Source organism: Chlorocebus sabaeus, chromosome 12 (assembly GCF_047675955.1).
Source record: "Chlorocebus sabaeus isolate Y175 chromosome 12, mChlSab1.0.hap1, whole genome shotgun sequence".
In the NCBI taxonomy this organism is placed as follows: domain Eukaryota; kingdom Metazoa; phylum Chordata; class Mammalia; order Primates; family Cercopithecidae; genus Chlorocebus; species Chlorocebus sabaeus.
Window position 1 is genome coordinate 50835546 of NC_132915.1, and position 12281 is coordinate 50847826.

At 37.7% G+C, this 12281-nt stretch overlaps 1 protein-coding gene across 2 annotated transcripts in view; it reads right to left on the bottom strand.

Moving 5' to 3' along the window:
- The window catches only part of IFNE (interferon epsilon), a 107983-nt gene extending 96659 nt beyond the window's left edge, over positions 1 to 11324 (bottom strand). The window contains exon 1 of one of the 2 annotated variants that reach the window (XR_012094800.1): positions 11179 to 11324. The gene's annotated coding sequence lies outside the window, so the exon portion shown is untranslated. The remainder of the gene's footprint in view (positions 1 to 11178) is intronic. The other variant, XR_012094799.1, reaches the window with a different exon arrangement.
- Between the last annotated feature and the right edge of the window lie 957 nt (positions 11325 to 12281).

Below are 12281 nucleotides of genomic sequence, written 5' to 3' on the forward strand. Positions count from 1 at the left end.
CTTAGTAGAACATGAATTTATATTTTATGATCTACAAAATGTCAGTTGCCAAAAATGGAACTGAGTCTTTTTTAAAAAGGTAATTATTTTCATAAACTAGACAAAAATCCTAACTTGAAGAGTACTTGCAAGAGAAACAGAGAGGTAGTTCTTACTTATCTCAATTTGTGCATAACTAATCTGTCTTTGGGACCCCCCAGGTCAGATTTTAGATTGTTTTTGTTAATTATTTCCAAAAGCTGACCTGACTCAGGCACATTAAATTATTTCCATTGGAGGCTCTTTATTCCTAAAGAAACCAACCACTTAAACATCGGGTGAGTGTTTGGAGTTTCCAAATTATGGTACCACTATTCAATTAAAAACTACATCTTAAGTGAACTGTGGAATACCAGTTCACTTTTCTTACCAGCATGGTTTACTTTCTCAGGTTCCCCTCTTTTCTCATCTGGTTGTGTACATAACTTTCTGCAAGCTATTTGTCATGTCTGAATGGGTGGACAATCATTGGTAAAAGTCACCTTTCCAGTTTATAAGTCTTGGATATCTAGAAGATCAAATAGAATAGAAAAATTAAAAAGAGAGAAAAAGAAAAGTACAGAAAAGAAAATAAAGGAAGAGAAGAATGAAAAGACAAATTGAAAGAAAAATGAAGAAAAGTAAAAAGAAATCTTAGGGTAATATAGATGTCTTTTAATTAATGTGTATATTTGTATATTTTCTGAATCTTTTGGAATGTCCCCTATCACTGCACCAGTAAATTAATTTTCTCTCAAGGCAGGGTTGTTGGAAGTTTAAAAATGAAACCTAGAAAGTGACAGAAATCTTACCCTGACATCTTCTGAGCATAGGCAACGTAAGGTGTTTTATTGCTGGGTCATTGTTGTTTTACAAGTAAAAGCTAAAGTAAACACTCGCACAAAGAATATCATGAACGGGCTAGGTGCAGTAGTTCATGCCTGTAATCCCAGCACTTCGGGAGGCCAAGGCAGGTGGATCCTCTGAGGTCAAGAGTTCGAGACCAGCCTGGCCAACATGGTGAAACCCCATCTCTACTAAAAATACAAAAATTAGCCGGGCGTGGTAGCAGGCACCTGTAATCCCAGCTACTCGAGAGGCTGAGGCAGGAGAATCACTTGAACCCGGGAGGCGGAGGTTGCAGTAAGCTGAAATCATGCCATTCGCACTCCAGCCTGGGGGAAAAGAGCGAAACTTCGTCTCAAAAAAAAAAAAAAAAAAAAAAAAAAAAGGATATCATGAATGATACTGATTACATCTTTAAGGCAATAACCACTCCTGAGATTGTGCATTGAGACAGAAATCATAATTTTCTGCTCCCACCCTTTCCAATCACTTATGTGCCTCCCAACATGCACATGTATCTGGAGCACCATACCCTTGTTTTAACCTTATAATGTGTACATAGAAGTGCTTGGTACAATCAGAATTCTGCTCAGTTACTTGGTCTGGGGGGAAAAAAGCCACTGGAAATGATCTAGAGGAGTATTATGAAATTTGAAACTGTTCTAAAGTGTAGCTGTAATTTGATTGATGTAAATATCTTGCTTGTTGCAGTTTATTAAATACCTTTTACTTTTTACCTTTCTCCTTTTGTTCCCTCAGTTTTCAGCTTATTCTGAAAAGTATGAAAAATATTAGCAATTCTAATTCACATCTTCTCTCCTGATGATTTAGAATTCATGACCATGGCAAGCATTTTTAAGAATAAAGAGTAAAAATAAAGTGACAAATAGAAAAGTCAAAAAATGCTGGAGAAACTGAGTTTTAAAAACTGAAAGCATTCACTTTATTTACCTGATATCACTATGGGGATTTTTTTTTTTAAACAGCCTCTTGCTCTGTCACCCAGACTGGAGCGCAGTGGTGCCATCAAGGCTCAATGCAGCCTTGACCTCCCAGGTTCAAGCAATCCTCCCACCTCAGCCTCCTGAGTAGCTGGGACCATAGGTGCACACCTCCATGCCTGGCTAATTTTTTGTAGAGACAGGGTGTCCCTATGTTGCCCAACATGGTCTTGAACTCCTGGCCTGAAGCTGTCCTCCCCTCTCACCCCCTGCCAAAGTGTTTCCATTCAGGCATGAGCCACTGCACCTGGTCTGGGGACAATTTTCATAATGTTCAGAGGATTGCTTTTTGTATTTTTGTTTTGTTTTGTTTTGCTTTGCCTACTGGAGGGTTATAAGAGGTATCTAAGAATAACTTTGAGCTAATGAATTAAATTTTAGTTCTTTCTTACCATGTTATTATACTTCCTGTAGTTCACCAAATAAGCCAGGAATACATTTTATTACTTTATTAGAAAATTCTAACAACTTATTAAAAAGCAGAAAAACAGAAAATGAAACGAAAGCAGAATCTCCCTGTGACAGAATTATACTAGAGCACATGTGTTTTGTACATCTTTTTACTGTCACTAGTTTATATTTTCACATACATTAATTTATATTTGCAATGCATTGGACTACATTTCCAACTGGACACATAGTGACGTCTCCCAAACCAATAATCTAAAGTTTCTCAGATGAGAGTGTAAAATCAAATGTGTTCATATAAACTTAAAAACTTTCGGGCTTGGCCTTTATTCTGTAGATTCTGGAGGGAAGGTTCACATTTTTTCTCTGCAACCTTGTCTATGTCTCCGTTTCTGTTGTTCACACTTCTGATGTGGGGTGGTGTATGTGTGTAGTTTTAGTTGCTGCTATCTTAAAAAGGATTTCAAATGTGCGTGATGGAGAGGATAACAGTGTTTAATTAGGGGTAACTATAAAGCAGTCACCAACAATTGTCAGTGCAGTTTGAAAGGTTAGTCCTTACGAGAGACATCCTTGATTCTGGATTTTAAAAAGAGAAAGCAATCTACAAATGTAAATAAAACTATGAGTGTCGTAAAAACATGACAAACCCATTAGGAAATGTTATTCTGTTTCATTTATTTCTTATTCACTTTGAAGGTAATTCCATTTTGTTTTATAATCATAAGGCTTTCTCATTCAACCTGGGTTTTCTTTCTTTAAGTTTCTCCCTTCCCCTAAGCTATGGTGTGCCATGGAGCCTCAAGCAAGAAGACAAACTCTAGAGATCTGAGATAAAAAAGAATAGCTTCTTCTGTGTATGTGCACTAGTATGTTTCAAAAATAAATGTTTGAACAAGTCCACAAAATCTGAGCCAACATTGAATAAAGAAAAAAAGAATGCATACAGAACAAAAAAAATCAATTACACACACACACACACACACACACACAGACACACGGATTCCTGGAGTTTCTTTGGTTGCCTTCTTACCATGAAAATTACGTTGGCATTGTTTTCTGTGAAAACCACATCACATCACAGATCAGATATTTGTGATTTCAGGTGCTAGCATTTATACATAAGACATTGGATTGGATACATTTTAAACACAAACAGTAGGCAATGCTGTATAGAGAACATCTAAATTGCCTTCCTAATTGTATTAAATAACAGCATCAATAATAATTGAGCCTTAATAGTTCATTGCAAGTGAGAGTTGATTTCTGTATAAAATCCAACAACTGAGAGTTGATTTCTGTATAAAATTCCTAGACACACCTATGCTGCAGCAGACAGTATAAAATAGTGGTTAAGAATTCAGACCCTGAATTTAGACTGCATCAGTTCAAATTCTGACTCTGCATTTGGGGCCACCTGGCCTTGAGCAAGTTGCTTAACCTCTCTTTACTTGTTTTCTAATCTAAAGGACAACAATATCAACAGTACCTGTTTCATAGGATTGTTGTGAGGATTAAATGAGTGAATACATGCAAGATGCTTAAAACTATATGTGGTCCATAGAGGGATTCAATGAATATTAACTGTTGTTTTTATTTAAACAATTCCTACAGTGCTGAGGAACTTAAACTGTACGTTGTTTCTTAGGAAGGAAATAATGGCTGGGTAGAACTACATATTTTAATTTTCTACTTCACTCCTATTCTAATTGTCTTCAAGTCTCAGTCTAGCCCAGTTTAGGTCCATGGCCCCTGTTATTTAGAAAAAAATAATTAAAGACTGTTGGCTGAGGACAAACATAGCTTTGTACAGTTGGATCCTCTAGGTTGTAGCCATCCCAGATCTGGTCTTCCACTTTTCTGATTTGCCTGGTGTGGACTTTGTTCTTTATTTAATTGTTGTTTTCTTGTTGTTGTTGTTTTGTTTTGTTTTGTTTTGTTTTTAGACAGGGTCTTCTATGTTGCCAAGGCTGTTTCCAATTCTTGGCTCCACAGATCCCAGATCCCCCTGCCTCAACCTCCAGAGTAGCAGGAACTACAGATGCGTGCCACCATGCCCAATGTTCCAGTTTTTTAACATGAAGTTTTAACCACATACCTTGATTAGCTATATGGCAACTGAATCCTCCGTTTTTTGTCTGCTTTGTCTGTCTGCCAACATCATGATTTTCAGGTTGTTCTAACCCTTGTATTTGGCTTCCTTGTATTTAGAACTCCAGCCCCTCTTTATGCAAGGACCTTCCATACCTACTTTGTCTACTTCAGCCTTGCTTCCACTTCCTCCGACTCCTTGCTCTGGTCTGATAGGGAAAAGAGGCCTTAGAACACATAGGCTTAGTAGCTTAATCTTCAGACACAATGAGAGAAACTGTTTAGTTCATAAAGGCTGTAGAATGCAGCAGTAATTCATACATTTTAGTGTACAACAGAAACACTTGAAAGGGTGACGAGTGTGTTTTAAGATGCAGATTTCTGAAACTCTTTTCTCAGAGATTCTGATTGATTAAGTCTTGAATGAAGCTAACAAATCTGCATTTTAACCCACTTGCTGGATGACTCTGACATGGGCAGGTCAAGAACCATAATTCGAGAGACACTAACTTGACCAATTCAAGTTAAGTACCCTTGAATATACCATTGTCTACACTGATCTCTTCTGTGAACTTCCTTCTTCTATTTTGGAAAGGATTGTGCATCAGGCCAACTAATAGTGCGTAAAAATTAATTTAGAGTCAAAAGGAGATGCTGTGTGAAGATGGCATTTTCCCCAGCATCAGAAATTTTTCATGACTGTGGATCCTTACAGCAACTAGTCAGGTGGCTAGTGGTTTTGTTTGTCCATGTCTTGCCTTTGAGGAGACAGAGAGGAGCCAAAACTTTCTGAAAATTACTCTTCTACATTATTTTTTCCAGATTTGTCTGTAACTTACCCTTTAGAAGACTATGCATCCAAAACATTTGAGAGTAAAATGAAGCTATTCTCTAAACTTTAACTTTTGAGTCAAGTTTTTACTCCAACACTGTTGGGGTTTGTTTTCCTCATTTAAGCATCCTAACATCGACATGCCTGTGTTCAAGTCTCATGTCACCACCACCAACTTCAAGTCAGAGGCTAATAAAGAAAAACCCAGCCTTCACTGAGCAAGGCTGAATAATGCATAAATCCACCTTCCCTGGGCTCAGCCAACCCTGGCCTATTCTGGAAGCAGCTCAGACCCAGCCTCATGCCCGCATGACCTGAATGCACTGTCCTCAACAGACCCCAAAACTTCTGTCTGCGAGAGATTTAAACCGTACTGGCAACACTGAAACCCATTCGTCCTGCCTGGTTTCTCTGTTTTGATAGGTCTTGCATTTCACAACACAGTCACGTGTTGAGTGTCTGTAATTTGCCGGAGCCTGGCTATGTGCTAGAAAAGGAAAGAAGGTCTCTACCCTCCAGGAGTTCATCAGCTCCTCATGAAGCCAGAAAAATAAATGGCTACAATGTAATCTGACTCACCATAACTGAGGATGGATCAAATGAACAGAAGTGCTCTCCCCTACCGGCCTATAATTAACAGCGTCCTTGGAGCTTCTGGGGCTCCCGAGATGAAAGTACTGCAGTCACCCAAGCTCTCTTTCCTCATGATTCAGGATCTGGATCACCAATGTATTCTCAGTGCCTGATCTAATGGCATATCTTTCAAGTTCTTCCTTTACCAATCACTAAACTTACAAAGCCCTTCAAAGTCTTCCATCAGTGGGAGACATTTCTCCTTCGTTTGAAATTCCTGAATATTTTACCTCATCACCCCTGTGGTACTTACCAAAGTTTACCTTGTATCATGGCTAGTAAAATACATGCTTTTCTCTCCCGTCCAGGAGATGGTCTGGTTCCCGAGGGCATGGTCTGGGCCCTACACAGTGCCTTGCACAGAGCACTGTGCGTAATTGATGAATCAACAAAGGAAACACCTTTTGGCAAAAGATCCTGAACATAAAGTATCAGAGTTTGCCCTGATCTGAAGCATTATGTGTTGGTTTTAGATAATGAAATCTTCTATCTCTGGTCTTGGGGAAAAAAAACAAAAACAAAAACAAAAAACTCCAAAATTTTGGGATTATTTTAGCAGGTCCAAGGAGTTTTATCCACACATAATATGCCAAAAGACAAAAATCATATATTCTAATTATTCCATGTTTATATTTTAGTAAATTCCCTGTTTACAAAAACATGGTGTGAAATTCTGAAGCCTAAGGTTTGTAGTTTATTGAGAAAAAGACATAATAACAATAGTAGCAGTAGAACTGTTTCCAAAATTGCTAAATTAAAGTGCTTTACCTTGACCTTGAAGACCAAGTGAAAAAATGGATTAAAAACATGGAATATACAATATTTACTTGATTGCTAAGGCAACAACTCTTAGCAATTATAAAATGATGAAAGGGAAGAAAATTGAGCATTTATGTAGAACACTTCACCATGTGCTTGATTTTGTAAATTGCTTTTATGTAGATTATCCATTTAATACGTATAGACACTGAGTGACACTGGCATTAACTCTATTTTACAGATCAGAAACTGGGGCTCAGATTGTCTAACTAACTTGGACAAGATTACTTGTTTAGTGTGTGGTGTGGTGGAGCCAGACTACAAATCCAGTGCTATCTAACTCTAAGTCCCATCCTTTTTAATTACGCTAGTTGTATATCAGAGATTTAGCTGAGCCACCAAATTTAGGCATCATGGATATCTTATTTTAATGTATTTTTAATGTATTCTAAGTAAAATTAATAATTTATTTACCCTGCAGAAGTAAGTCTTTTAGTGGCCACATTATCGTTCAAAGTTTTTATGTATTATAACATGCAGGTTTGGAATGAAAGTGCATAAACACACTGAATGGCCTTGGAACTGCAATATAAGAGATTAGATTTAGAACCTGGGAAAATCCTTGAAGTAAGTTATCATCCTACTTGAAAACACTAAAGTTGTGGTTTGGAAACTTTCTGGAAAGAGTGTGTCAAGCTGCTAATACCTGTCTTCCTCATAAGGTGTTGGAGTTGATGGGATGGCAGTAGAAGGCATTTAGATTATTTACTTAATAATTCCTTTTTCTAACATTTGGCTCTTTTAGTTGTAAAATGGAAAAAAAGAATAGTGTCTACTTCATGTAGATGTAAAATGACATGATGCATATAAAGTGCTTACCAAAATGTCAGAATACATGATTGTCTGAATACATGTCATTAATGTATTACCTTTAAAGCACAGATATTCATTCAACAAATATCTATTGAGCATCTGAAAGTGTCAGGCAATATTATAGACACCATAAATACAATAATGAATGAGATAAACAAGATTGTTGACCAATGAAAATGTTGACAACAAAAATTGTATTTAAGAGTAATTGTATTGCCATTGCAGTAGCATCTACAGAGGGCACATTGTTGCCAAGTACTTGCCCATCAATCACACATGTAAAAATTATTATCTCTATTTATGGATGAAGAAACTGAGGCTCAGAATTAACAAATGACTTGGCCAAGGCCAAAGAGCTACTGACTAAGAGATTCAGGATTTAATATATGGCTATTAGTTCCAAAGCCTATATTTTTATCACTACACCCCAAACATTCTTCTAGTCAGGTCCTTAGCTCAAGTATTTCAACCTATTATTTTCTGTATTTACAGAATGGGTTTTTAGGGGAGCATAGTGATATTCGTAGTGGCCTCAGTAGCCTGCAATTAGTTGGGGTAAAGGGAAAAATATAGTATGCATGCCACCTCTCTCTCTCCAATTCTTTCATTATTTCACTTAATCAACAAATATTATTTTTCATTTTCCAGGCTCTATTTTAGGCTCTGGGGATATAATGTTGAACAAGTCATAGTCCCTATCCTCATGAAACATACATTCTAGTGGGGACATATATACAATTGTCTAGTGGAGACAATTGACAGAAAAGATAAAAACATAAAATAAATAAACATTATTAAAAATCTTATAAAGGGCTCAAACAATGAACTGATGTATAGGATAATCAGAGGATATTAACCTGAGAGAGCATTGTCAGAAGATCCTCACTGAGACAGTAATATTAAAGCCCAGGCCTGAGGTTGAGAATGAGATAGCCACAGGGAGGATGGAAGAGAGTGAGTTTTGTTACAGGATGCAGAAATGACACGTTCCAAGAACCCAATAAGTCTTTGGATTCCAGGAACCAAAAGAAGCTGACAAGTATGGCCAGAACTTCAGTGTAATATCCCGGGAGACAATTGTTGGTCCTAGTCAGTTTATTGGCTCAAGCTCATCACATTCTTATTTCAAGCTCATCTCCCTGTTCCAGGAATTACCATCCCACTTTTTCCAGATGCTGCCCTTTATTCTTCCATTTGAGGGTCTCTCCTGTCAAACATTTTGGGAAACGGGGTATAGAATTTGGACTTTGATCATGCTTTCCATTTTCAGATGTGTCAGTCAGGATCCCAGGAGAAAATAGAATTCCTCTCAGATGTTTTAAGCAAAGTGATTTTAAAGAAAGGATTGTTTATAGGGAAATAGACATAATTAAGGAATCCAACAAGCAACACTGGGAAACCATTCCGTCACTAGGCCTATGACAACATTGGAACTTAATTAGAACTGAAGCCATGGAGAAGGGGCTGTTTGACTGGATCTGTAATCAATGGAGGAAAGGAGCTGGAATCACAGCGCCAAAGTGAGGCAACAGAAAACACCCTCTCCTTGGTCTCCTCCTGATATCTCCCATTGGCTGAACCCAAGTGGAAGCCAAAGGGAATGGGAATGATATAATCCACAGAGATCAGTCTTCGGGGCCCCATGCAGGGCCAAGGAAAGTGGAAAATAGTTCTAAGGGAAGAGTGTTAAGTGAAGAATGTCCATCACAGCACTCCTGTGACAGGAGCACCAACATCATAACACCAAAGCAGATAGCCAATAGGGAAGAAATACCCTTATCTCTCTCTCCTTTCCCTCCAATATATTGCCAGTACCTCCCACTGGCTAAACCCAACTATAAACCAGCCTAAATCCAACTATAAACCAGCCTAGAAGGGAGCCTGTGGAGTGCAGCTTGCAAGAATCAGTTTTCAGAGATAAAGAGTAGAGCAGAGATGGGTAACAAACAGACAGGAGGAAAAGCAGAAAGAGAATAACCAGCAGAATAGATAACAGAAAACTCATGCATCCTACAAATATTTATTGCTACTAACCACAGGTCAATGTAGGAGGTGACCATAGTTAATAGAGGGGAAATTCCAAAGTTCTAAGTAGACAGAGCAATCTTAAGTCATAAAAATTATGAATATTTGTTAGAATGAAAAAAGAAGTAGAGTGTGATCTTTCATAGTTTCTCCAATCTGTATTTTTAGATATGCTCATGCCTAATCTCTCTATTTTTCTTTTTCATAAGAGATGAGGCATTGGTCTCTTCAATAGCCCAGTGCCTAGAGATCATGATGAGTGGTATTTAGCTTGAAGCATAGACTAAATGAGGTTATTTGACATCTCACTGGAAACTGGAGGCTGATCATTTCTAGTTCACCAATTGCTCTATTTACAAATATCTTCTTTTGAAAAAAGTAAGGGAGTCCCACAGGGCAGCTACATGGCAAAGACATATTTTTCATATTTCCCAGTTTGCCTTGATTTTTAGTGGTGCCAAATACCCTGTGTGCACTAAAAATCATCTTTGACGTTTCTTCTTTCACACCTGAGGGAGTTCACTGATGCCAGATTGAACCAATGTGTAAGGTAGTTACCAATGTTTAATTAAGATCTAATCATGCCAAGCCACAGACTGCTATATCATGCATATAAGGGTGACTTAAGACAGGGATGTAGTTTGGTATCTCTCGAGTTCTGATTAAATCTAACACTTTAAATTATGTATAAGATACATGGGATCTAGATCATGCTAGTGTGAGAACAAATTTAAGATTGGACTAATAAAGTGAGTATACTATTCAGAAAATGATCAAACTCTAAGTGGAAGAACAGTGTAGTTGAAAACAATAATCTTTGCTCTAGTTCTGGCTCTCCTACCTGTTCATGTCATTGTGGAGATCTCACTTCACTCACCTGAATCTCTACTTTCTTAAGTTATAATGATATTACCTGAGACTTCTATTAGCCCTATAATATCATGTCTCTCTGAGTATGTATTATTTATTCAAATAAATAAGGCTGAGAGTTGACAATAACAATGCTCAAACACGTGAGAACGTATTTTAAGAAGATTGCTGACTTGTTCCATTCCCAGTAGAAGAGAAAGAAAAGAGGGTGAAATGAAGGGTGAAACCAAATATTAATAAGACATCTGATATGTGTAAGACACTCTGCTATGCCTGCTATATACATTAGTTCTAATATCAACTTTACATTAATAATTATTATTTTCCTTTACTTCACGGATAAGAAAACTAAGACTAGGGAAATTTTGCTATTGTTCACCTTTCTTTCATTGCTAATCTTTTTTGAAAGAGTAGTCTACATTCACTTTCTCTGTTCACTACTCACTCAGTTCTTACTTGCAGTCTGGCTTCCACTCTCACCAAGATGCAAAACTTCTTGATTAACCTTTTCAGGATTTGTTAGAGTTGACCCTGTGCTCTTTCTTGAAATCCCCTCTTCTATTTCTGGCACCTGACTTTCCTGATTTAACTTCTATTGTAGCAGCTGTAGTCTTTACACACTATGTAGCTTAAACAAAGATGAAATACTATTTCATTCCAAATGAACCTGGTGACTCCCATGCTCACTAATGGTAAAATACTTAAATTTATCAAATCAGGATCACCGAAGCTATTCTTGATTAAAACACATTTCTCTGATTTTTGCCTTATGCATTCTCATTTCCTTTTTCCCAGACTTGGTCAAAGCTCAGAGGGACTTACCTTTGCTTCTCATATGGGAGAGAACGTCTCGGCTGGAATTTACTTTTGATGACGCTCCTGTTTCCCTCTTGTGCAAGTGCATGATGATTGCTGTTGGAAACTCAGCGGCTTGCTTCTGCTGACTCACTCCTACCTCAGGGTGGCTGGCACTGTGATCCTTTCAGGCTTAGTCACATCCTCCTTGCATTCACGGCTTTTGCTGGCCACCCTGCAGTTTCTGCAAAAGGCTCTCCTGGCCTCATTTTATTCTTTAGTAACTGGTCATTTTGACCCATCATCTTTTGTGGTAACCCCTTGCAGAACACTACCTCTCAACTCTCAGCTATTTCTAATGTTTCATTAGACACAGAAAACAATTTTGGATCTCATATATCTCAAGGAAAAAATTCAAGAGGGCTGGGAGGTAGGTGGAGAAAGTGTGAAGAGGCTATCTCAACCCACTCTCCACCTATATCTGCCCTCAAAATACGTTTTCTTTCCTCTGGCTACTCCGTGTTGGCAGGAGACCCTCAAGAATGCTATCTCTTTCCATAGTTTGAAAAAAGAACATACATCTCCTTGGTTTTCAGTCTCCAAACCCATCTGGCTATCTCCAACTCCCAACCAGGTTTTGACTTTGAGATCAGCATCCAATCATATTGCTATTCTCTATTCCTCTCCGGGTTTCCCCGTCAGCCCAAAAAAAATTCCTACTTCTCTCTATCTATGGTGTAAATCTTCTCTTGAACGATCATGAATTGTCACAAATTCTATAGTTTAAAGAAAATATTGCGTTTACCAGACTCTTAGGAGGTGGAAGGAGGTTTAAAAAAAAAAAGAAAGAAAGAAAAAGAAAAACCTTTCTCATTCAAAGTTGTCCCTATCACTGGCTTTCAAGAGCTTCTTTTGAAACTCAGAAAGAATAATCTGACTCTTTTCATGCTGGATTTCTTCCCTTTTATTCTTTGTTTCCTGAACACATTAAGTCCTCACATCAGGGTTTACAGTTAACTACATATAAAAAGGAAGTGGTAAGAAGGAGAACACATTGGATAATGTTTCAAAATATTATTTTTCTAGATTGGTCGTGGACTCTTTTTTTTAATTTCTTTTCATTATCCCAC